The sequence below is a fragment of the Aphis gossypii genome, chromosome 3 (assembly GCF_020184175.1).
Source record: "Aphis gossypii isolate Hap1 chromosome 3, ASM2018417v2, whole genome shotgun sequence".
In the NCBI taxonomy this organism is placed as follows: domain Eukaryota; kingdom Metazoa; phylum Arthropoda; class Insecta; order Hemiptera; family Aphididae; genus Aphis; species Aphis gossypii.
This window is the reverse complement of record NC_065532.1, coordinates 22,981,643-23,009,400: the sequence shown is the minus strand read 5'-3', so window position 1 is coordinate 23,009,400 and position 27,758 is coordinate 22,981,643. Positions and strand designations below refer to the sequence as shown.

Below are 27,758 nucleotides of genomic sequence, written 5' to 3'. Positions count from 1 at the left end.
TATATTGTTTAAATGATATGTTTTATTGTTGTGTTGTATAATTGTAAGACGTATACTTGTATGCCTACAACAAACTGTATGTTTTGTATCTAAAGGGCTATATCCGTTTACTCCTGATAAATAAATGTATTCTACATTTAAACGTACAATATTATATAATTATATAGATACATATTTTATTTATTTTCACTTTTTGTTATGATAATTTCTAACTTCATCGTTTTTAAAAATTGTACCAATACTATATGACGCACTTTATAGCTTAAACATACTACAACGAAGAAGGTTGATTACTATACTTTATGTAAGTAGTATTATGGAAAATACTTGTACAGTTAATAGGAACTGATAATTTATCGTTTGTAATATACAGCTATCCACATGAGTAAAGTATTTATTATAATGTAATATTACATGTTTCATTATATAGGTAGATATAACTAATAAAATGTATCGTAAATAATTTGATAATTTTAACTGAATAATTATTTTCGCTAAATTTTTTAAGACTGGTGATGGAGTCCACGGTAATCGAGTATTACACTAAGTGTATGAATGCGTGCAGTTATTTTACCGCAATCCTCCATATAAATAAATACTTAAAATAATGATGTATATTATTATATAAACGAGAAGAGTTTGCAAAAATAATTAAAAAACCAATTAAAAAATATATTAAACAATTAATAATTACAATTACGATTTCATAATAACATATATTGTATTGTATACACATAAATTATTTTAATGGTCATAAATTAATATTACGAAGGTAATCATTGGGATTATATTAACGACTGTCGAACATCATACATTTCGTAGCTGAAGGTAGGTAAGTAACTATAATCGGATAATCGCCATTCTATTTACAGTAACAACTAATAAATAATAATATACATTTAGATTTATGTAAATCATAATTCAATTCATGTAATGTAATGGGTAAAGTATTATTTATTTTTTGCTTATGGCTATATAGAAGGGATTTAATTTAAGTATCATTCATAATTTTTAAAATAATAAATATTTTGTTATGTAATATTTGAAGACATATTTTTTTGATTATATTTAAATTACAAAAATTATACTCTTATGTTTTGTTATCATCATTTATAAGTTTGTTAAATTTACCCTTTTGAATGCTAACAAACATTTTTAATAGTTTAGTTGAATAATCCTAATTTGAAATGCTTATGGATTATATTATAGTGTATAGACGCATACATTAATTATATTTATGGACCTATACTAAATATTATATATATATTAAAATTTTATTAACGAAACGTGATCGACCTCTTTTCTATGAATATAAATTTCCCGCAGAGTTTATATTTTAACTTGTAAACTACACGTCTAGACTTTAGTACTCTAGACACTAACCACTTTGAATTGTGCTTTATGGTTCGAATGGATACACATCGTGAAGTAGGTACCTACATAAATAATTGAATATCGTTAATTTCGTACTAGACAATTTAATTTTAGGTATACCGAGTGGCTTTAAATTTTATATGAAATGTACACTGTACACGTTTGCCTTATCACGTCCTTAGGAACATTAAGAATTTATAAATTACGTGACGAGAAAACTTTTTTTAATAGTAAGCTGTTATTCATTTCTGAAAAAAATCTCGAACATACACACATACAATATAAATATATATAACATGTAATATACATACTAATACACGAACTTTTTTATGGACGCCGCGCCGCGTAGCGGAAACGACACCTAAACCGTGTTAATATTTTGTCTATCGTATTTGAGTATTATTTTTATTTTATTATTATATAATGAATGGGTCTTATTGTATAGCGTTCATTGCGATATCCCTCGCAAAATAAGAACGATTTCGAATACAAACCATATTTCATGCGATATACGCCAAGCACTTTCGTGATTTTATTGTTGTATAATGTTTTATATGGAAACCGTTGAGCGTATATATATACAGTACGCAGCTTACTTACGAATTAATAACGGAGACGTAGATACGCATAGTTGTTTGTTATGGCTGTATTTTACTACCGCGCAGACGTTATAATGTCGCAAAACAGTCAAACGATGTACGTCCGTGTCTAGTAGATTGGGAAAAAAATTACGCGGAAATCACGAAGTATTTTACGGATGACATAATAATATTACAATGATATTATATAATAAAACATCATCGTCGTGATATAATTTACTGTTGCCACCGAATAATGGTAATTTTGACTTTTGTCTAGACCGACTATGCGCGGGTTCGTCAGCAGTACAAATTTATAATAAAAAAAAATGACAACACCGATCGATCGCCGTCGGGTTGACATATAATAATATTATACTTGTTAAAAATACTTTTAAAATGTTTTGTATACAAATACGTTTTTAAATACACGAATAAAGCAGTGTTTTATTTATTGTAATCCAATAGCTATTTCAATATTCGAAAATATATTTTAAATATTTGTAGGTACTTACTTGTCAGCAAAAATTCTTGAAATTCAACAGGTAAATTTCTTTGGAATATAAATATTTCTGTCTGATGATAAAATATTTTTGAAATTGAGTTGAAATAAATTAGGTTAAAAATCAAATCCATAAGATTTAATATAAAGCGTACCTAAATATGTTTTTATTTTTAGTATTTTGTACTTCAAAATATAAAATCTTAAAATCAATATTTGAATACTTACCTACTTAACAAGCACACTACCTTAGTAAGCAATATTTAATAACACAGCATAGATGTAATATAGTGTTATAAATATTTTGATTAAAAATATATTTTCTATTAATTGCTCTCGTTTTACTGACAACCACCTGTTATTGTTTTAAAGATGAATTATAAAAACACGTTTGAAAGATCTTCATCGATAACCACGGACTACGACTTAGGACCATAAAATACAGCTGATATTATATTTAAATATTTACCTATTAACATGAAATAAAACAAAATAAAAATATTTTTGAACATTATCTATCATTCAATTGTAACAATATTTTTTGAGCGAATAAGCGATGCTATTTTTGTACATCGGCTTAACCAATTGTCAGTTAGAACAATATAGGTTAATAATTATATTTTGTGCTGTTAATATTTAAAGTGGCTTATGTCACGATCCTTTGGCGGTATTCCACAAGTCTGAACCGCGGCGGTGGCAGTGGCAACTTGACGGAGACATTCCCTTCCTGTACGCGTAATAATAATATTTATAGGTAGAGACGAAACAAATAATAATAATAATAATAAGTAAAGAAACGTCAAACATCGGTCGCCGAGTTTGATTTAGATGTCTGGTCGACGGACGTTAGTTGTATTTATTCCAATATACACATACATAACATAATATATGATATTTTTTGTCCAACGTCCTATTTTATCCTTCCGTTCTCACGCGGTAACACGATGTCGTATCATACGCACCGAGCGTCAGTCCCCTTCTCCGATGTAAATATACAACTCCGATGGAGTCTGTAGCTGAGTGTTCTTGCAGACTTTATATTAGTTCCATTTACGAGTCATTCCAGACTTTATAGATAATATACGTGCAATATAGTTTATTATTGATCCAAGTGCAATATCTATAGGTATACATACGATAAAAGTAAATAATATACTTAAGGAAAGATTTGTTTAACATTAACTGCACTCGTTATGATATTTCGATAAGTTTAAAACATTTTAAAATAATTGAATAAACCTTGTTTTATACGGTGGTGATTATTCGATGCTATTTTGTTTCTAAACATTAATTATATAGGTGTTTTTAATAATCTAAATTTAAAACAAAATCTTGCGTTTTTTATGATATCCAATGAACTAATAGTGTATGATTGTTATCATTGATTATATATAGTATATATAGTATATATAATCAATGTTGTTATTAATAATAATTATTTAAACTTTAAAGTTTAGCAGAATCACACATTTTTATACGAGATAACTTTTCCCTTCAAATTATATTTATTTTAAATATTTATATAATCCAACGTAAAATATTATAATATGATATTGATATAAATATATATATATATATATTATATTATTATTATACAATAGTATCTATTGCAAATAGATTTTCAAATATTGCAGCGATAGTATCTTGACAGGGTAATAAAGTTACACGAATTCGATATAGAATAATAATACGAGTACTAAAAATATTAATATTCTTAACTAAGTAGTATTAATGTGTTTTGTGCACATTTGTACTTCTTAATTTTAATTATAACAGTTATATTTGTTTTTTTGAACTTACTGTGGGATATATATACAGTTCTATCCTCGCGCTCTTTAGAAAATCTTTAATAATACATTATACTTGTAAGTGTATGGTGATTCATTATGATACTTTATGGATATATTGTTATGTTGAAACGAATCACTCTTATATACTCGGATTATATTATACAGTTTGTGTGTATGTGAGAATTATAGATACACAACCGGACCATACAAATTTAGTGGAAATTGACAAGTTCAACAGTTAAAAGTCAACTTTGATAATTATCGTAAGCCATACAATTTAAATTAACAATATATGTATAATTATAATATGTATAGTTGCAATTTTAAGATTTAAAATTGATTGCAATATTTGGCTTACTGTTTAATGTTCCGATTTAAAGTGCATAATATAAACTTAACGACTAGTGATTTTTCCACGCGCTAGAAAATTAATCGAAAAACTTTGTTTAATACATTAAAGTAAAATCTATTTTCGTTTTCAATCGAATACATTATATTTTTTAGAGTTTAATAATATTTTACTCGTAGTATGACGTATAATAATAATATGCGTGTATATAGAGTTTTCTTGACATTTTATTATGGTACCTAAATATATTTCCAATAATAGCTTATTTGTACTACGTTGTGCGCATTAAATAAAAAATACAATTTCAATATTTTTTGAGTTTTACTGCATCAATGAAATTAATAAAATCGTCATAGCAAAAAAAACCTTTAAACTTTAATATCTATTGACATCACTTATTTCAAAAAACTTTTTGGGTTAAATTTGTTATTATTAATATAAAAAAAATAACGTTTTGCCTACGTTAATTTCGTTTCGTTCGATTAATTTAATAAACGAATACAAAATAAAATGAAAACAACTAGACCGTCCTCGTTGTGTACGAGTACAATATATTATTATTATAACCGTTTATTCCGCTGCCACGTTTTACTAGCACCAAAACAGTTTCGACGCTCCATAACAACAATAATAATTATCTTTCTAAACGTCGTACATACTCGCGTATATTGTTATGGCCGTTCTGTAGCTCGTATATTATTCTATGTGTGTAGTGTAAAACGGTTTCAATAAAATATAATTTTCAAAACGATTCCGTTTCAAACGGTCCGTCCTAAACGAAGCTCATTAAGGCCGCGACTAAATATATTGCTGCAACTGTATAATATGATATTACAACGTACAGCGTTGATCGTAAAATAGTATGCGCATTATGTCGGTTAGAAGACAAAAAAAATATAATAAAATTATCGAATTTTTGCGAGATCACACGCGTTCCAAACTAAATATTAATTATTACTTATTAGTTATTATCTACTGATGAACGATATTATTATAAATATATATATATTGACTATATTATAATATACTACTATACTACCGAATAATCAAATTTTAAATTCGATATCAATTTGTAGGTATATTACCATTATAAAATAATTATCATTTTGATAGTATGCACAAATTAAATCCAGTTTCCCGGGCTTTGGAAATAATTTGTCTGGAAATCTGTTTACATCATCACACATAAATTATTATTATTATTGTACAATGCTAATGTATTTATTATTTAGGTATTATTATTTTTATGTTCAACCGGACGATACATCGTAACAAAACTGTATACATTAATGAAACTAGGTATAACCGTCATATTATAATACGTTCAACACGAAAATTAATAAGCAATTAATATAGTGACAATTTGCATTACAGAGTACTGACGGGGTTAGAGTATCTAACTCAAGGTAGGTATTTTTTCAAATGTTATTATAATATTATGGTTTATGCAATAATCTTCTATACACAAAAAGTCGACCTTTTGTACAACACTGGCATCAGAGTTATATTTTTAGTAACACACGAGTTGGAGTAATTTGATAATATTATTCATTAAATTATATATTGACAGTGAAAAAAAAACCATTTGACGTGTAAAATTGAACCTATATAAAGCGTAATTTTTAAGGTTCCTAAGTATGTGTTTTTAAATTAATTCTCGTTAACATTTCAAAGTAATACATACTTTGTTTCCTTTTTAATTTAAGATTTAAAAAGAATTTCCATCAGGTTACTGAAATTTTAAATATTAATATAGTTTGTTGGTTTTTTAAAACCACGTATATTTTTCTCATTTATGTTTTACAAAAAATAATAGTTAAAAATAGTTAATAATCTCACGTTATTATTATTATTATCATCATCATTTTTTTATTTGGAACGCCCATTTAATCATTATGTTTTAGAAATGCATTAATCTAAAGTGATTCGAAGAGCAGTACAATTTCATGTGGAAACGTTCATCTGAAGTTAAAAAATAATTTGAAATTAATTACAAAATATAAACTTAAGAGCTACTTTAAATTAAAAAATATCTTGTTTACCATGTTTTCCCACTCATTCGATTATTCAAGATATTATACTGAATATTTTCGGCGAATTACGCGATAGATCTACCTATAATATCATATTAACATAACCTCTCGGAAGCAGTATCTTTAACACGTTAATATAGTTGAATATATTATTTAGATGATTTTATTTGTTAGTTAACAGGTTTCAAGTAGATGCATATGCTTTTAAACATCTACATTTTATTTAAGTATTTCGTTTTGTTATAAAAATAATTATATTTGTAAACTTGTAGTCATATAATATAACCTGTATAATATTATTTCCTAAAAGTATAAAAATATGATTTAATAGTGAAACAATTTTTTTCAATTTCAAAAATTATATAATATAAAAGAAAAATATCCTGTCTAAGAAAATACAAACGTCACTGGAACAAATTACCTTCTTAGTACATTAATGTTATCGTTTTATTTAGAATGACGAATCGTCTTTTTTCATGTTGATTTGTACATACTACATATTATATAAGTACTTATTTTTGTTTTATGTGTTTTTTTCTTAATTATTTAGAGTAACTCTAAAATAACCACCTAATCATGAACCAAAAAGGAAATTCATAAAAAAATTTTTATTTATATATTTTATTTTTATAATTGATCGAATTACGCGGTTCTCGGGATCAACATTGCTGATTTTTAAAATATTTTATTCCAATGGTTTAAGTGGTCCAAATGTCTTATTTGTGCCTAACATTTTAATATTTAATAAGTTTTTACTTCGTTGAAATAATAATAATAATAATCGGTATGGGGAAGCGATATTTATTATTTATATTTGACATTACCATTTTTTTATCATTTATAAAACAAACTGCATCGTAAAAGTCCGAAAATCGAGTTACGACGAACGTTTGGCAGTCACACGCAGATTGCGTAAATAATACGTTACCACTGTGATAGGTATTAAATCGTTACCGACGTAAATATGTATACCTCTCCTGCAGCAGTTTGATGATATTATTAATTTTTTATTCGATCACACCAAGCAAAACTCAATTAAACATGTTTCAATTCGGACATTTGCATCGCATCCTACTGAGACGTTAATTCGTTATAATATGATTTATCATTTACAATTATCAATATTATGTATATTAGGGTAATCCATCAAGCATGCTCACCCCATTTTTTTTTTCATGAATATTTATTAAATTATTGTTTTTAGAATAAATTCTTAAATATGCCTTTATAAAAGATAAAAGCCCTTAAAAATTTTAATTTATTTAACATGTTTTTCTGTATAATATATTTTATTATTTTATTTTTATAAATACTAAATTTTTAATACTAAAATAGTTTTTCAAAAATATAAAATAGATTTTTAATCTAAACAACTTAAGTTTAAAATTATTATAGCTCCCCTTTCTTCTAAATCGATTATTATATGGATCAATATTATCATAAGTATACAAAATGAAATAGCTCAAAACCTGTTCGTTTGAACTTTGATTTTTATACGTTAACATTTTTATAACAATTATTTGTTTTTTTTTATATTTATAGTAGATAAGGGGGCTGTAATTTGAAAAATAGCAATTTGTTTCTTCAAAATACACTATTGTTGAGTAGAACAAAAAATCTCAAGCATTTTAAAAACAATTCCCTTTACGTGCAATTGAAAGTTCAAACAAACTGATTTTTACGAGTAGTAACTACAGCGTTGTCGAAGAAGGAAAAGGGAGTGAGCATGACTGATTTTATTCCCGTATATAATTCTGTATTAATTTTAAATGTATTTTTAGTGTTACGTTTGTATGTGAACAATACATTCAGAATTTTATATTACTAAAAAACATTATTTTCAGTTGTATAAAATCTCAAATAAAAAATACACATCGCCGATATTATCCTCACTATATTATTATTGCAATACGCGTGCATACATGCAAAACAGAGGTAACCGAGCGTAAGGTAGGTGTATAACACCGCGGACAACCACCGGAAAGCAGCGAGCAGCGACTAGCGAAGGTGGAACTCCATAATTGAATTATCATTAAAACTAGTTTCGCGGGCGCGCGCGCGCGCGCACGTTTTGTTGCCGACTGCTCTGAGAAAACGCCAAACCTATGTAGAAGTGTGTCCGTGTGCTTGTGTGTGTCAGTACGAATATAATTTATGAACGATTTATCATTTTTTTTTCGCATGGACGAGCAGCGCGCCATATAAATTACCTAGGTAATTATTACCGGAGACGACAGCGACGCGTAGAGAATTATATTATGTTATTTACTCCTCCTGCTGTATATGATGTACGGAAGACGGCTGTCGGCTGTAAATGACCGCGTATAATAGTCGGTACCGAAAACAAAAAAAAAAAAAATAGTAGTAATAATAATAACCGTAATAAATAGATTATAACAAACGATATGGACGAATAAAATGGTAATAATAACTGGGCACCTGCGCCGCCGACGACCATTATGTCAAACATAGTTACATTATACTACAGTCATTCAATTTTATGATGCCCTAAAAAGTATCAATAATTTGCCCGTAAATCAGCTTAGGTTACACATTCTTGCAAAATATTTGCGCGTGTAGGTATATTATTACTGGCGAGCGTTTAGCACAGATAGTTGCTGTGTTTTTTTTATTTTTCCAAATTTCAAAACTCGTTTTCGCTAATCCATTAAACCATTAAACGGACATCATATTACATGTTGAGTAGCTTACCTCGTACATGAAATATTACTATTATGCACTCGTAAATATAAATTATTTATAGCGGGAAAATTGAATATTATACATACGACGTAGCATCGTCACACCGGACAAAATTCTACTGATGGTTTACTTTTTTTAATTTTTTACGTTTCTAGTTCAAGTTACGCGTCATCCAATAATTTAAAATGTATAACTTTCTCATTTAGGTAATTTTTAATTTTCGTATAGGTATTAAGTACACACTATACACACATATATCATCTACTTCTATATATTAATGGAATTTAAGTTGGATATAATTGGCCTGTATTAAACTAGTCTGTACAGAGTGATTCCACCCTCATTTTCTTCATTTAATAATGAATTTATTTAAATTTTAAGTACTTCTTAATGAGTGTCTCTTGTTGATACAAATATATGCTTTTCAAATGAGAAGTTCCATTTTGCGCTGTGAATAATTTAGTGAGCGTTTTTTTTTTTTTTAATGTTAATATACTTATTCAAAATTTGTATGAGTAGTTTTTCAATTATTGAAATGTTTAATATGCTACATTAAACATTCTAATATATTTTAATCAATACACGTCTCATTCTGTTCATAAATATAGCGTAGAAATTCCGTTTTGAAACCAGTTATGTCTATTATGTCTATTCTGTTATAAATGTGATAAATATGTTATAACTAAAGTTCGGTTTTTATTATAAAAATTTATAAAATTCAATCACATTTTATTTAAATACAATGAATGTGTTGCGTATCAACTTTAAGCCCTGTTATTTATCACTTAGTTCTATAATTAAAAACACCATACAAATTGATTATATGTCATTATATACAAGTTAAAAAAGAGAACATTTAAATAATTGGAGATTATTAAAATTGGATAATTTAGTGTCAAAGAGCTTTATTTAAATTTTATTCAACTTTATTCAAAAGGTATCAAAATTAGATTTGACTTTTTTTCATTCTTTGGAGGCAAATTTTATTAATATTTTTTGTTACTTTCGAATTATTTACATATTTTTTTTTATGCATAAAAAATGTAGATACTTATATAATAATCTCCTTATTTTACTTTTTACATCGTACAAAACACTTATACTATTATAGCTTTTAAGGAGATTAAATATAAATATAGTTTTCTACTTAAAGTATTCTTAAATGGTTTATAATAATAAAAATTATGTTTGTATATGTTATAAAAAGTATATTAAAACCGATAATATATTATATTATCTTACAACGACGAGAGTGAAATCGACCTACACCTTTAAGTTTGTATTATGTCGAATTAAATAGTTTATATATTGCAAAGTGAAGTTTGTTGGTAAACAAACGGATAAAATTCTATCTACGTGTAAGAATATTAGGTTAATAAACGTTGTTAGTTACATGTTTCCATATAGATATTTTTTTTATATCATAATACATACTATTGTCTGTATGCTTCGGGTTTCACCTTCAATAAAGAGAAAAGGTAACGGGCAATGGTTTCAATTCCCTCGCCCTTAACTTGTGGTTACTGTGACAACCTGCGCTAATTATGTGAATGGCGAACGGTCGACGGCAGTGAGCCATTATAATAGTATTGCGCTAGGATGGTTTTAGGGTTTTGCCTATAAATCTCGCAAACGAAAGCTTAATCGTCGTGTAAACAGCACTGAGTGAATTTCATGAACACATTATACGTCGAAAGATTGTACAAACAATATTTGAATGCAAGTCCATTAAATGCTTTACGAATATAGGTACTGCGTTTACCGCGTACACGAGTATATTTTGTCGGGTTTGACGGTATATTCGATATTTTTTTTTTTGTTCATTTTAGTTCGTATACGTCGAGTGTTATAGTCGTACTCTACGTCTTAACGGGCGTAGTATCGAAAATGGTGAATGAGTTAGTATAAATATATAATATGACATACGTGATATGTCAGACAGTGGCGCCCTAGACCATTTTCTAGGTTATGGTTTGAAGGCGATAAACATTTATATATTATTATGTTACAACCCTCTCTCCTAATAATTGTATTGTTGTATCGTGAAAATGGAGCGTATGATTGCGGCGACAGCAATCGATGACACTATTTATTATTATAATAATATTACGGTATCCGTTTTAAATTTATTTATTTTTATTTTAATAGAAAATAATGTTGGTTATTTATTGTCATAAGTAACAATTTATTTAATTTGTATTAATAAATACGGGTTAAATTATAACCATATTGAGTAACGAAGTTCTTGATTGAGGTTAGTGGTATATAATTATTTAGGAGCATAATATTATGGACATGATGATCTATTAGAGTTTTGAACAAAACTATTTTATTTTTATTTTTTATACATCATTTTTTAAATTAAATAAATTCTACCCGCATTGTTTAAATTGTTTTATACCGAACAATTTCAAAAATACAAAAACTAAAAAATTCGGAATTGAATGAATAGGATAAATGTATTCAAATATTTAAATGTCTAGTATTATTTTTTTCAATTTGTTTGTGGCAAAGAAATATAATACAGGTTTGCGGAAATAATGAAATCTTTTCAGTTGAAAAATATCTAAACATTTATTATTAGTTATTCAAATATACCTATCTAATTAGAATCTAGAACACAAACATTTAATTTTAAACTTTAAAACGATCTAACGACATGTTGTTTTAAATAAAACTTAACGTCAAGTATAAAATCTGACAAATGGATTATACCGCATACACGTTAGATTTAAAAACAATAGTATATTGATAAATTATCAATGATAATTAATAATTATATATAGTATGTAAAAGTAATAGACAAACAATAAGTAAAAATATTTATATATCTTGAAAGAAATAAGCTTATCATGATAGAATAAACTAGTGATTTTATCGTAATTAATGTTGATATTAATAATAATAGTGAATTTATCGATTCTTTATAATTTTTGTAATATATAATTTATGCGTATGATGCTTTTGATTTTTAACGAACTATGATTTTTTTTTTTTTTTTAATTGGCTTTATTCATAAAAAATTACAATCTATACAATGTATGAGTACAATAAACTGTTAATGATATAAACACAATTTAACGGGTGATTATAATTTAGAAGTTCTTGTTTCCTATTCTATAATTAACAATTTTAATTATATTTTTTTATTTATTCAATACACGAACGCTCTATAACGTAATTATAAACATAGTGTATCAATATTATGTAATAGATATTGTACAAAAAAATCAGATGATATTATAAGGGCAATTTATAGTATAGATAGGTATTGATTTATTATATATTGTAATCATTATAAAGAAAAAAATCGTTGAAACAAGTCTAGAGACAAAATATAATATAGGGCATATTATGCGCATCGCGTATATCGATATATCGTAAGAATAATTAAAAGTTACAAATACGTACAATATCTGAAAATTATTGGATGATTATAGCAGTATAAATCATTGAAAATCCAACGAATGTAATATTATATTAACTAATTGAAACTATAACGTAAAACCATCATAATATATCAAAAACGACGGAAGGATGATTTTAATCTAAACAATTTTGGTAATAAAAATTATTGTTTATATATTTATATTTGTATTTGGATGTACCTATTATTACTATATTAATAGTTAGGTACCAACAACATATTATACTCATACGCTTTTGTATTAAATTGATTTTTTATAGTTTTTCTATAATTATGTATAATATATACTAACGTACCATTATAGTAAATTATATTTAGTTACATGTGCTGCTATATTAAATAGGATAGGTATAGTAGATTTTATGTTTTAAACGATTACTACAATTTTCGTCAATGGTAATTTATTACGATCGTAATCGAATACGTATGCATTTATGCTTTATAGTAAAAATTACTTGACAGAAAAATCATCATAAGATATTGAAATTGAATTATTTCATACATTCATCTTATCGTTGACCATAACTAGTTTAATATGTTTTTATTATTATTATTATTATTAATATATATATATTTTTTTTTGATGTTAATGAGTATTATTATTATGAAATTTTTTATAAATGAAACTTTATGGTATTGTGTTTAGGTATACTGACAATATGATGTCGATTTATATTGTATTATAGACAAATAACATGTATACTCGCGTTAATGGGAAACCATTCGATATACTATGGAATGTATCATTATTTATTATTTTAGTAAATCTCTGGGCCAATATATTTCGAGTATTATGTGAAATATTCCATGGAATGAGAAAGTGGATAATTAATTTTGTTATTAATAGGTTGGTTTACATTCTATAGCTATAATTACACGAATTTAAATATTATGTATGTTATAAGTCAAAATAAAACAGTTGCTCGTTGAACGCATAGAAAAAAATTATATATTCAATTTTAAGGGTAAATAATTACTAATCAATAACGAACCTGTAACGTTTGTACAGTTATTTTCCATAATATCTTGTATATAATATAGGTAATAACGATATTCTTATCGTTATGTCACATATTATAGTTTTTGGTTTCAAAATGCAATATTTTATTTGAAATTATATTCCAATTTTATAATCCTGAGTAATATTATCCTAATTAATACTGTTCCTAACTGATAGTGGTCCAATGGTCCGTGAATGTATTTTACTGATTTACGAATATTATTTTATCATAGTCCTTTATTCCTATAGTAACCATTTTTTTAAATTGTATTATTGTTTAATAATACTGTTCCTGTTTAAAATATTATTCCAGGAAAATGTTTTTCCGAAAAATACCGATCTCTGTACCTACCTATTTATTTTTATGTTTACTACGTAGCGTCGTAACCCCATAGAATTTAAAATTTAAATATCAATAGGTATAATGTGCGAATAAAAAAAACGAGTATAATATTTTAATTAAATTAGTATATTAATATTTATCATTAGGTAACTTTCTATTCATGTCATTCACATATTATGATTTTTCATAAAAATCACACATATATTACCATCACATTATTATACAGATGGTTTTGTTTTATATTTTATTAATACAAAATAAATCTTTAAATTATAATACAGTATATTCTTATGATTAAGTATTAACGATTAACTATCGATTGTTCTTATATATTAGGTGAGGCAATATTCGGTAGTATACTTCCGGAAAAACATTGCAGGTTATTCTGGCAAATAAAGTCAGTTGTATACTACGTATTATAAGCTTATATAATGTAATTTCGTAGTAAATAATCAACATTTTATTACTCGTTTATAAGTCTCTTAAATATGAATTGTACGAAAAGATTAGTTCAAATAGACAACCTTACATTAAACGTATAGTCTTAAGAAATGCAAGCTGCAGTCAATTTAAATAGTTTAATTTTAAAGATAACTATAACGAATTCGTTGTATCAAAAAAGTTGTCCCCTTTACTAGTGGAGGTGGTTTAACCGATGACGATGCGATGTCCTAATACATAATTTTGTAGTTATACTAACGAATTCACAATTTCAATATTTAAATTTAAAAGCTCTACAGGTGTTTGATACATTTTAAGTTTATCCTTTCAAATGCCAATAATTGTATTAGTCAAACATTTACGATGTAAGCTTACACACTTAAAAGTCGATTATCGAACGTATGTCGGCACTAACGCTATATGTAATACTCGCCCAACATTTGTCAACAAATTAGATACCGTATGATATGTAATAATAAAATGTAATATACATTCCCCCGAACGTTATTATTAGCGTGTTGAGGGTGCAGAGAATTGTCGAGAACGCGTTTTATTATAGTAGGTCGTATGGTGATATCTATAGTAATCTGTTGCAATATACTCTATACGGTGTTCGACGTACGTTATATAAAGGTACGGACGTCATAGAGAGCATTAAATCTCCGTTTAGGATCAGACGAAAAGTATGCCGTGGTACGAAAATAATAGGTAGGTATTTATTGTATTATAACAGATACACACGCGTTCAGTCATTCCACTCTGTGGCCGTAATAATAATATATTAATTTCATTAGACCAGCAACGCGTTTTCGCGTACACCTACCCACCGTTTTATGTACATAGGTATGCTCGCATATATATATATATAATACACATATTTGCGGTGTGCGTAATATAGATGTTATACACGTGTAACTGCAATTTAATTGACCGGCCGCGGTCTAAGCTCCACGCAATCGCAACTCGGGCTCGTACCCGTATTATAATCATCGTCATAGTTTATTTTGCACCGGTGAGCAATATATTATAATCGACTGCAATGAGTGCTGTTGTATACTAGCACATTTCGAGACGCCCAAAACGACGACCTGCGTGACAAAAACGTCGAGATCGTTTTCTTAACAGCACGCGATGTGTTCCCAGTATAGAAGCTAATAAACTACGACGAGTATAATCGCTGTTACTGCATCATTACAATTATACGACGTGTAGAACGACTCGTGCGTGTGCATTGTGCATACGACGAACAGATTTTTCGTAACAATTCACTCGTGACTCATGTGTTAAGGATATAGGTTAATATATAGTATATCTCCACCGTCGTAAGATGTGGCGGTATCCAACGCGCGTTTGACAAATCGATGTATAAACGTGTCTTTGGTCTATCTACCCACTATTATATCATATACCGGTTGATTCACAGAGCATGCACGCCTACATTTTCTTCTTTTAAAGCATAGCTAGTCGTTAAAAATCCGATTTTTTGGAATTTTTAAACACAGCGCCTAAATACCACATATTTGAAATTCTTGAGATTTTTATACTACTCAAAGAGTGTCTTATTAAGATACGAAATTCTACTTTTTAATCGACGGGCTCCCCCTTTTGTACAGAATATTATTTCTCTTTAACGGATATTTTTTTTTTGAAAACTTTAGAGTATCAAAATCAATATAGGTACTTGAATAACGATTAGTTTTTGTGTAAAAAAAATAATAATGAAATATAAATAATAATTAATAATCAAAACAGTATAGTTACATTCATATGTGAATAATATAAACGGCCATAATAATATTAAATTTAAAGGGATATTATCATATTATCTATTAAACTATATTGTACTCACTCTTTTAAGCTTGGTTGGTTATTGATAATGGACATTTGTTGAGTAACATACATCATTACATGATAATACTGAAATCATACATAACACATTTAAAACTATAGTTTTTTAGTTTTATCATAAATTCATAAATATTCGTATTATATATTATTATTTAAGTAATATTGTACATTATATAAAGTAAGTATTTAATATTTATGATAATCATGAGTATTATCCTATTTCAAGCATCATTATGCATTTACTCTGTGTTTGTACAAATTTAATTAAATGCATCGATATTTACTAGATATTGGTACCCAATACTCATATTGCTAATAATAAAATTAATCCATTTTTCCGGTAACTTAAAACTACATAACAGGGTTTTCATTGGTTAAAACGCTTATGTACTACACGTTTATAGTACTCGGTAAACAATAAAATAATGCATAATTATAAAGTATGCATCGTTGGTTAAAAAATATTTTTCGTAGTATTTATACGAATTAAATTAAACGGATTAATATAAACTAGAAAAAAATCGATGTATTGATATTGCCTAATTATTATTTTTCAAGGAACATAAACTTAAAAACAGAATTTTAAGTACCTAGTGGTTTTTAGTTTGTTAATAATATGCTTGTTATAATTTTTTTTCTAGTATAAAAGTACTCATAAAACGGAGTAGGTCTATATTATAATAATTATATTGTAAACTACGTGCAAAATGGCTGACTCTCAAAGTAAATTTATAATTAGATTATTATAATATTGACAATATATATTAATTTTTTATTAATGGTTGATTTTGTTATCAAAAATACTTAAAATCATAATAAATGAAGCGCTCCTTATATACAGTATTATATTTCGTTTCAAAATATTTTGAATATTTTAAATGAAATTCAACTGATTTTTTTTTTCTGTAGTTCATTATATTATTTTAAATCGTATACACGATGTGAACGTAAAATCAAAAATAAAATTTAATACCTGTAAAATGGCTTAAGTATTGGATATTAAAATTTAAACAAAACCTAATAAATATGAATTAATTTATCGAATGAAATATAAGTATTTAAATTGTACCTTAATGACTATTGAATGAATTGTATGTTTCAAATTCGTAAATACTTAGATACGTCAAAATTAGTTTAAAATTTCATTTGTAAAAATAATATTCATAGAATACCATGATTATTTTATGTTGAACTCAATTGATCGTTATAAATTACATATTACTTCATAGTAGATATTATAATGTTATTATAATATTGGATATAGATAATAGAAGTAAATATATTTTTATTGTTTTAATATAGTATGTTTTGTTAGTACCTCTCTTAATTCTCGGCAGAATTCAAGTCATATTTTTTTATTACTCTCGAACACAATATATAATACATAATATTATATAGTTACAATGGATTGTTGCATATTATACCACAGGTATATGGTAGTGAAAATGTTTGAAGTTATATGCGATTTTACAATTGGGTGCGGATTATGCATAAACGTATGTGTAAATTTATTAATAATTTAATTTAATTTTTTTTAAATTTATAATACCTACCTATATGATAATATGTATATAATATATTATATGTGTGTGTATTACATTTACGAGACCAATGCGCGTACTCTCCTCTTGAACTGCCGCCGTTGCTGTATATAATAATAACGGTGGAAATGTATAACACTGAAAACGGACGCCACAAAGACCGACACAGACAGAGTTGATAATTATACATTGTGCAACGAAAATAATCGCCCCGAGCACTCACCACATGACCAGTAATCATCGGATTTCCAAAGGCGGATTTTTCTACACTATTAGTGTTATTTATTTATTTATACGTATATTTTTTTTTCTTCCGCGTCATATTATACGCAATATGAACTCTGTAAAAGTTCATGTATGCTCACTTTTAGGTTTACAGATACCTAGTTTATAAATGCGTTACGCACGTTCAACGGACCAATTTAATTTTTGACGCGTTGAATATTATTCGACAAAATATTATATTACCGTCGTTTAGGTTCTCGCGCACAATTATGTTTCATACGCAGAATATGCGTAGGTATAAATTATTAATAATAACGTTATACAAACATTGTACCTATCAATGCGAATGCGCAAATTAACGAGTTTGAATTCGATTATTTATCGGATAACAATATTGAACTACTTATAAACTAGATTTGTCCTTTTTTATTTTGCTTAACACACGCGCACGGAGCCGGCATGACGCATAAATTATAATATAATATATTTTACATAATATTATACCCAAGGTTTTATTTTTAATCGCAGCGTATACGAATGATTATATTCACGTTGGAATGTATCGATTATGTATATTTATATTATCTTTATTGTTTGCAAAAGCTTAAATGTTTATAACTACTTACCTACCCTGTATAGCTGCATGTTCGAAAACACGATTTTTAAAATTCGTTATTCGATTTGTATGTTTATTTTTATTAATCAACCCAATTAATTTATACGCATCGCACAGTTTAACGTTTAAGTTTTGAAATCCAGATTACAAAGTAATCCAGAGTTAAAATAATTAAAAGTTAGAATATTTTATGTTTTGTTTCGACTGTAAAACTGGTGAATTGTCATTTGATTTTATCGTTCCGGACGGTTATACGGTTTTCTAATTACACAAACTCAATTGCGGATTACCGGCACAAATCTTTAAAGCTCTCGGCCCAACGCATCGCGTAAATAATTTATAAAATAATATGTACCTAGAATTATTTCTTAAAACCGGAGTTTTCTCCGAAGTTGTTCGTTAGTTCGTCGCAGCGGCGGTGCTCGTTGTTATGTTGTCACGTTTGAGGGGTTGAATTCGCCCCGAGCGGCTAGTGATGAAATGGTTGTTATAATAATAATTCGTGAATCGAGATATACCTATGTAGTACATAGTACGACATGCAGGTAGATTATACTTACCTACCACCGAGACGACCTTCCTTAAACGATAACACGATGTTATAAGAACTTCGCGTCTGTCGTGGCACCCTAATCATAACGAGCGATGGATGGTTTTGATTAAAGGCCACCCGCGTTTGCACTCGAAATCTAAATTAGTTTACGTGGGTCACATCGTTCCGCGGATGTAGATCAACAAATGGCGCACACCCATTTGAATTCGGCCATGCGTATCGCATCCTCCGGGCTTTTGCGCGCCCGTAAGTTGATCATTAGCCGTGTAAAATAACGCAAACTACAACAGTGATATATGGTGTGGAATGAAGGAAATTTAATAAGGAAAACGGCATTAACCGTAAAGCTGCCTCGGGGAGTTGTTTTTTCCTTCCTCGTATTGTTTGTTGTCTGCTGCACGGCGTTATAATGCTCTCGTTTTTGCCGGAGTGTCTAGGATGAGTATATATTCCAATGAATTTCACCTTTCGGTGCACGTACGGGGGAAAATAAAAGAACATTTTGACGAATTGAAAACACCCGAAGTCTTACATTTTGATGTTTAGCTGTTTGTATTTTTCATATACGAGGGAACAATATTAAAAATTAATAATATATATTATATATATACGTTATTATAGGGTTCAAAGAATACCGAAATCGAAATCATATTTCAAATATATGAAAATATTAAACGACACCGACATATTATAATATACCTAACGGTTTAATATTTTCAATAAGTATCAAATGACAAATATAATAGGTGCTTATACATGCAAAAACTTCAAATGATGGCTAATTGAAACATTTTACAAAAAAAAAAATGATATGTTATACTTATACATTATATTTTAACAGTTGTATTGAAACGAAAAGTTTTAATAATTTACATCGTGATTCAATGAAGTAAAACGTTAAAAAATGAACAATAAAAGGTTTAAAAATAAATTATTTACTATAAAAAAATTACAAAAAACATGGTCGTTGTCAAATATGTATTATACAATTGTCATACTTATACAGATATGTATTTAGAAATTTGGTATGCCATGCCGGTGTAAGTTATAACTAGGTCAATTTTGGTTTTAGGATCAATAGATCAAAATTACTTAGAAAATAAAGATCTATAAAGAAACAGAAACAAATGAGTTGTTATTTAAACAACTTAGATGATATTGCGCATTCGCTAATTAAAATAGATAAAAATTTGAAATTTTCCCAAAATATGTAATTTAGTACGTTTTAGCTGTCACAGATAAATACATTTTAGAGTTAATATACAATTATGTGCTCTATACAAGTGTTGCTTGATGCACCCTTCATAGTAATTAGCATGATTCGGGACTAATATCATTTGCATATCCATTATAGGTGATGTAAAACATAGCTGAGTGATATAAAAATACGTTTTAGGGTATGGAGAATTCAAATAAGAAATTTTATTTTGCATTTTTTTGCATATTTCGGGGTGTTTGCATATTTTAGAAGTTTTTGCATATTTAATGATTTTTAACGATTGATAGATAATATTATTGTTCAAAATGTATTAATTAATTAAAGTGTTGAACGATTAATTACAAAAATTTGTTTTGAGTGTAATACACTCTATACTCAATAAATCGAAAACCATGTAGTTATATTTTGCAAAGATTTTATTTTTATTATTAATTAATAATTATAAATAAATTAAAATGTTATTTATATTTATATGAAATAAATCCTTTTTTTAATGACTTTTTAAGTGTTTTTTTTTCATTTTAGTGCATATTTTTAAGTTTATCGGGTCATATATAAGCGCATATTTTAGTGCTTTTTAGTGATTTAAGTCCCGAACCCTGGTAAACAATTGTAGACGAATATTATGATATGAGTTACGTAGGTATATTTATGTTTACCTCATCGTTTTAAGCATCCAAAACACGATAAAAAATCTCCATTGTTATATTATGTCGTTGTCTCAAGCAACACTTAAGACACTAAAGTACGTATCAAAATACTATATTATTGATATAATATTAATTATCGGTCTCTCGCAGTTTACTCATATAGTGTAAGTGCCTACAATACGTATGTTCGAGCAGTCGTGTAGTACGGCTGTTGTAGTGCCAGTAATTATTGTCCGCGTGTAACATTAACGCTGTATAATATAAAATCGTTGCGCGTATATCTGTTGTCTAGGCGTCGTTTTGCCGTGTTAATTTGGTCGGATATATATGTTAATAATCTTACAAATGAATTATCGATTGCAATCTGCCAGTAATATGAATACATACACATACACACGAATGTTACGCATAGTGGTAATGTGTGTTTAACGTGGGCGACGGGCGTGCTCTGCGTTTAATATGTCGAATATAATTTGGCACTGTATCTATCAATAGTGCATTTAGTATTCGCAGTGTATATTATGCCGTACGATTTCGCTTGTACAAATGTGTGTATAATATGTAATCGCAATGTTGCATGATGTTATAATAACTGTAAAATAAACGAAAAAAGTCAACCGATTTAATTAAATGTATAACGGGATGCCATCGCCAGTATAGAAGTACACATCACTACATACATACATATTATATATAGTATAGGATAATCACGGCATTAGATCTCTATATAATCTCTACGTCTCTTTATATACCGTAAAATATATTACCGATCGGCTATTTGTCTTATTTAATAACAAAGACATTACGGTTAACGCGTTAAGTCTTAACACTATCATCATTATTAATCATTGAAACCATATTATGAAGCTAATCTATTGTATATAGCTAAAACAGGACCGTCAAGGTAACGAGCGTCGTGTAATATGATAGACGTATAAAAACGATGCTAGTGTGTGTGTGTGAAACGGTATGTCAAAATTCACCAGGTGCCTATCTATAATAATCTAAAAAAAATCTTTAGGCGTATAAACTATATATATATGTATATAATATCTATACACGCAGTGATTGTTAAAACGACCATTTATAGAAAGTAATAAATATAATAATTATTGTCTATATAGTATATATATTTTTAATCAAGAATAAAACACTGCGATTCAACCGAAAACTTGGGTAGCCAGAGGAACACGATAGGTATTATTTTGTTACTGATACCATATTATATATATAATATATATATTATAATTTATACGATTATAAAACGCTATAAATTAAGTAACGTTTGAAAAAAAAAACTGGTACAACTACGTATATACAGATATTATATTATTAAATCTGTCGGTGAAGAGTAACTATGAATTAATTATCTCGGTATACCTAACACCACTGGGAAAAAGTAATACATATATTTATTATATACCGATTAATGAATATAATAGAGTAAGGACGAAACACCGAAAACAAAATATTGGTCGTTTTAACGAAAATAAAAAAAATAAATAAAATACGATAAGTACGCAACTAAACGTATTATTATGAGCGCACGTGTGTAAATATCGTGAACCCGTGTACTTAGAAGTACGCGAATTACTATAGTGCTTCTTCAAATACTTCGACATACCTGTACATTTAGATGTAAATAAAAATAAAAACTTTCTATGAGGTAGTCGCTTCAAATTTTTAATTTTAGACAAACAACGCGGTAGTGATGGCGGAATACAACGATACACAAAATATGTATACATACTATAATATAATTATAAACCGAAAATATAAAATATGTATTATTTTTATACAATATTTAAGGTTTTATCGACACGCGCGTAAAGGGTTGTATATGACTTGTGGCTATAATTTAATAACGCATTGACTTAATTTCAAGACTTAAATGTTTACCTCTCGAGCACAGTACACGCAACAGTGCTACTAGCCGAACGCTCATCCATCACGTAATCCATAATTGTATTACACATTTACACATAATACGCTACTACCACTCGAACTAATTGTCTAAACTATCCCCAGACTTACAGTTTATTTAATATATTTTGTGTATAATAATACAGCGTGATTGTTTTAATATATAGCGCATTCATTATTCTCGTTAAAAAATTTACCTATTTAAAAAAAAAAAAAGTTTTTTTATTCCGTCGTTAGTACCTACCTATTTACATAATATACTATTTGTTATATAAACACCATATTTTTTTAATTTACTTTTACTTTCTAGTGACAATCTGAATTTTAATTGTCATATTCTGAGCAGAGTGTTTTATTATTATTATTATTATATTATTTCTAAAATATGTATAATTAAATATTGTACGAATAGTTATGTTTTTATTATAATTGGTATATATGTTGTATTAGGTATCTAAGGTTTGGTTGAAAAGTGTAAAACAGCAGTATATCCATAAAATCATGTTGCGTTCATTTACAATGTCTGTACTAATTTTAATCACAAAAATAAAGTTGTAAATCAAATAAACTATTAATTTTATTATAGGAGCATAAAATAAACTTTATAGTACCTAATAAATAATAATATTATCATTAGAGATGATCATAATAAAAAAATAATTTTATGTTCTGCATATTTCAAATTGTATAGAAACTATCAGAAATAATGACTAATGAGTGTTAAAAGAATCACTCTGTATATAATATCATAATACAGTGTATATTAATTTTTTACTATTTATAATTATATATAGTATTCGTATTTTTAAGTCTCATTTATACATATTAACTATTGTGTAAATTTATCTAGTGGTGTAGGCTAATTTCATGATTTGACATGTATTTAATTGAACGTTTTGTTTGTTTTTTATTTTCAGTTTTGACGGTTAAGGAAGGTCCAAAATCAAAAATCCATTGAAAAAATAACGGTAAGATATTATAAAAACTATTTAATAATGCTTCTTTTATAGGTATATTATATTTTCCATATTTTAAGCTGTCTAGTCTATATCGGACACTCGCCCACTGGTCACTACCCAGTCAATAACATTTTATATTATAAATTATAATAAGTTGAAAATAAATTAGTTATCGTTACACTATTTGATGATTTAATTTTTGATTTTCATTTGTTTAAGAACAACCATATTAGGTAACCCAATATATAAATTAAACAAATTATTTGGTCGGAAACAATAATTTATCCAATTAAAACAGCGTTCTTTTAAATTGTGCAATTCTGTATTAATAGTTATGAAAAAAAATGTAATAATTATTTTACACGCTGAAAGTTTTTTAAATTTAATTCTTTCTTTTCGATTTAAAGAACAGGGCGAATTCTAAATTAATTTTAAATGAAGAGATTTAAATTAAAATAACTCTCAGCACGTAACTGGTTTGATTATGTCGTTTATCCACAACTATTCATATATTATTATAAGTGAACATACTAATAATAATAATATGTACGACGTAAGTGCACTGTGCATGTTTTCGTAGTAGTACATCAGCATGGTCTCGTAGCCCGGTAATATATTATATACATAATATATATACAATACGAATACAAAATTACTTATCAAGTTTCTTGTCGGTATAATTGTGGACCATGAGTAATGACGGTGGACGTAAAACACCTGTATATAGTGTTAATCTTGACGAAAAAAGTTACCAGATCCTTAGTTACAATGTACCTACGCGAGATTTTGCGCGATAATACGTATTATTATTATTTTAGCAATAATAATAATAAACGATGCGGAAAGACGATACCAGCGTGACGGGGTGTATAATACGTCGCGGAAGCGTTAAGGACACGCCGTTTCGAATGCAAATCCTAAATTGACACGTATATAATTAAAAACTATTACTGCGGGAATCGATTTAACACGCTACGGATTGATGGCGGCGGCGAACGACGTGGCCTGCGGTCGCGTTCAGATCTACTCGGCACACACACACATACTCTATTTTAATGAGCCACACCGGAGTTGAGTGTTCAAGTATCGCGACGATATATTTATATTGTTATATTGAATAATCACACAGCACCACAGTGCAAACGCACAGGTCATAAAAGGTATATGCCACCCACGACAGATAACCAAAGCTGGGTCTGTATATTCGTATGATTCCATTATAACTATATAATACGCCACATTATAATATAATAGTATTTCGTATTATATTATATTAAGCGTATTAAGCTCCAGACCGCGTTTGGTGGTTCACCGCCGACCGAATTCATTCCGGAGACCACTACGCGACGACCTACCGCGCGTGAAAGCCTATACTGCCGTCTCTTATATTTTATAAGCCTCTTCACGGCCTCCCGATTTACGTGATCTATAATAATACAATATTGTGTTATTGTCGTTACAAATTCATAAGCCTATTGCGACATAATATTGAGCGTCACCACAACTCGGCACAGTACTGCCGAACAATATATCTGTCCATTACTCCACTCATACCTATCTAAACTTTAAAGGTATAATTCCAGCCAGCTGAATACTGGCTCAAAGTTCTACGAGGAAAATATTCTGATCTGTATACCCATTACCAATACAATTAGAAATATATAATCATTGTTCAAAAAAAAAAAAAAAAATACGGAGAATAGTTACAAACATCAATTTTTCAGAAATGATGACGAGTGTTTTAACTAATGAAAATTGAAATCAGTGTAAATGAGAGTTAAGCGTAAACAAGATTGATAGTATTGAAATTACTATTATTAATTATTGTTTATTGCGAAAATGATTTGGCATAGGCAAGGGAAGCCGGAGTGATATGAAACCAAAACATTTCTAAGTAAACTAAAATTTGTTTGTATTGGCACACACATAGTTATTGACACGTGTGTGCTATATATTTTAAATTCAAACGAAATAAATCTGCTTTATGATTTTTATTGATTTGAGTGTATTTTATACAATAATTATCGATATATGATGTAATAATGATATTAATTTTTTTTTGCGTATGGTATTTGATGGGTGATTGTTTTGGGCAAGTGAAATAATGTTTACCTTGGGTGAGCAAAATGCACTTTGATGATGCTAATTTTATTCATTTTTGAATTTACATTACTATATTCCAATAGCGTACTATACCAAATATATATATTTTAATTTAGATTTTATGGTTAATTATTAATAATATTTATTTTAAGTGGTTATAATTTATTTTTCAATTGAAAATGTAATAATGTATATTACTATTCATATTTTGTACAAACAATATTTTTGCTGGGTAAAATACTCGTCTAAATAGACCATATTTTGGTTCGATTCGTAACTATTTATGCTCTAATGTATTCTATTTAATGTTGTAAAATTCATGTAAAAATATATTATATTCTCTATGATCATTATAATTCTCAAGTAAGGGAAACCTCCCTCGACTTTTCGGATTTATATAGGCCTATTATTATTCTCCTTGACTATTTTTGAAAGATCTTCAAAAAACTTATCTTAAAATGTACTCTACCTTCCATTGAAGCGAACCTCCCCAACATCTAATTTGGTTTTCATTACGATTATTCAATCATATACCAATTTCATCGTCTAGTTGACAAAATCACTTACACACTTGAAAAAAGTTAATATGTATTAGTGATTTTCTAAATGTAGCACAAGCAAGTGATCGAATCATCTGGCTCAAAGGTCTTCTATTGAAATCATAAATATATATAATAAATGAATATTGTTTATAACTTTTACTTAAACTTAATTGTAGATATATAATATATATATATATATTTATATATTTAAAAAACAATTACAGATACTATAAATAAAAAAATAAATACATGTTTTATGCATTTTATACAATCATATTATTAATATATTATCTACTTATTATACATATTTATGAGTGAATAAAGAATAATATGTCATACCATTAAATAATAAAAAAATGTGTATTCAATAAAGCGTTTATTGTTCATTCGACTTCAATGCGTTTAGTAGTTTAAACAATATTGTAATACTTAAGTCGTCTGTTACAGTATTATTTATAATTATTTCAGAAAATTATCTTTATATATCTTACATAACGACCATCATCAATACATCTGAATAGACAAAAAACAACATTTTCGCGGTACAATAGAGACGTGGTGCATAAATATAATATAAACACACATACACGCACGCCAGTAATACGCTATGTACGTTATATTTACGGCAACCATCATACTCGTAAAAGCTTTTGGCGTTTTATTATTAACATTTGTTGTATGTACGCGTAAGTTTCGAACCATGACTTAAAAATCGTTAAAAACATAAAATGACATTATTATTCAAATGATACCATTAAACCTATATACTGTTACCACTCTTCACGCAAAAGCGCTTAGCACATTAAAGGTTGTTACCGCACCACCGTTGCACGCTCGCCCTTCGTGACACTCATCATGCGTATAATAATAACACATAATCAACGCTTGTTCTAATAATTTATTTTCACGATCCAAGAAAACAATCTCTCGATTATTTAATTTTAATAACAAATACTACTTTAACAGATATTAAGGAAAACACCGTGTATCGTACTATTATATTAATAATTAAATTCAAAAAGATTTTATTAATATAGAA

At 27.6% G+C, this 27,758-nt stretch overlaps 1 protein-coding gene across 6 annotated transcripts in view; it reads left to right on the top strand.

Annotated features, from left to right (window-relative positions):
* Positions 1 to 27,758, top strand: part of LOC114132314 (cardioacceleratory peptide receptor) — a 202,331-nt gene that overhangs the window by 39,555 nt on the left and 135,018 nt on the right. For all 6 annotated transcript variants that reach the window (XM_050204068.1, XM_027997733.2, XM_050204067.1 and 3 more), the window contains one exon: positions 24,033 to 24,083. The gene's annotated coding sequence lies outside the window, so the exon portion shown is untranslated. The remainder of the gene's footprint in view (positions 1 to 24,032; positions 24,084 to 27,758) is intronic.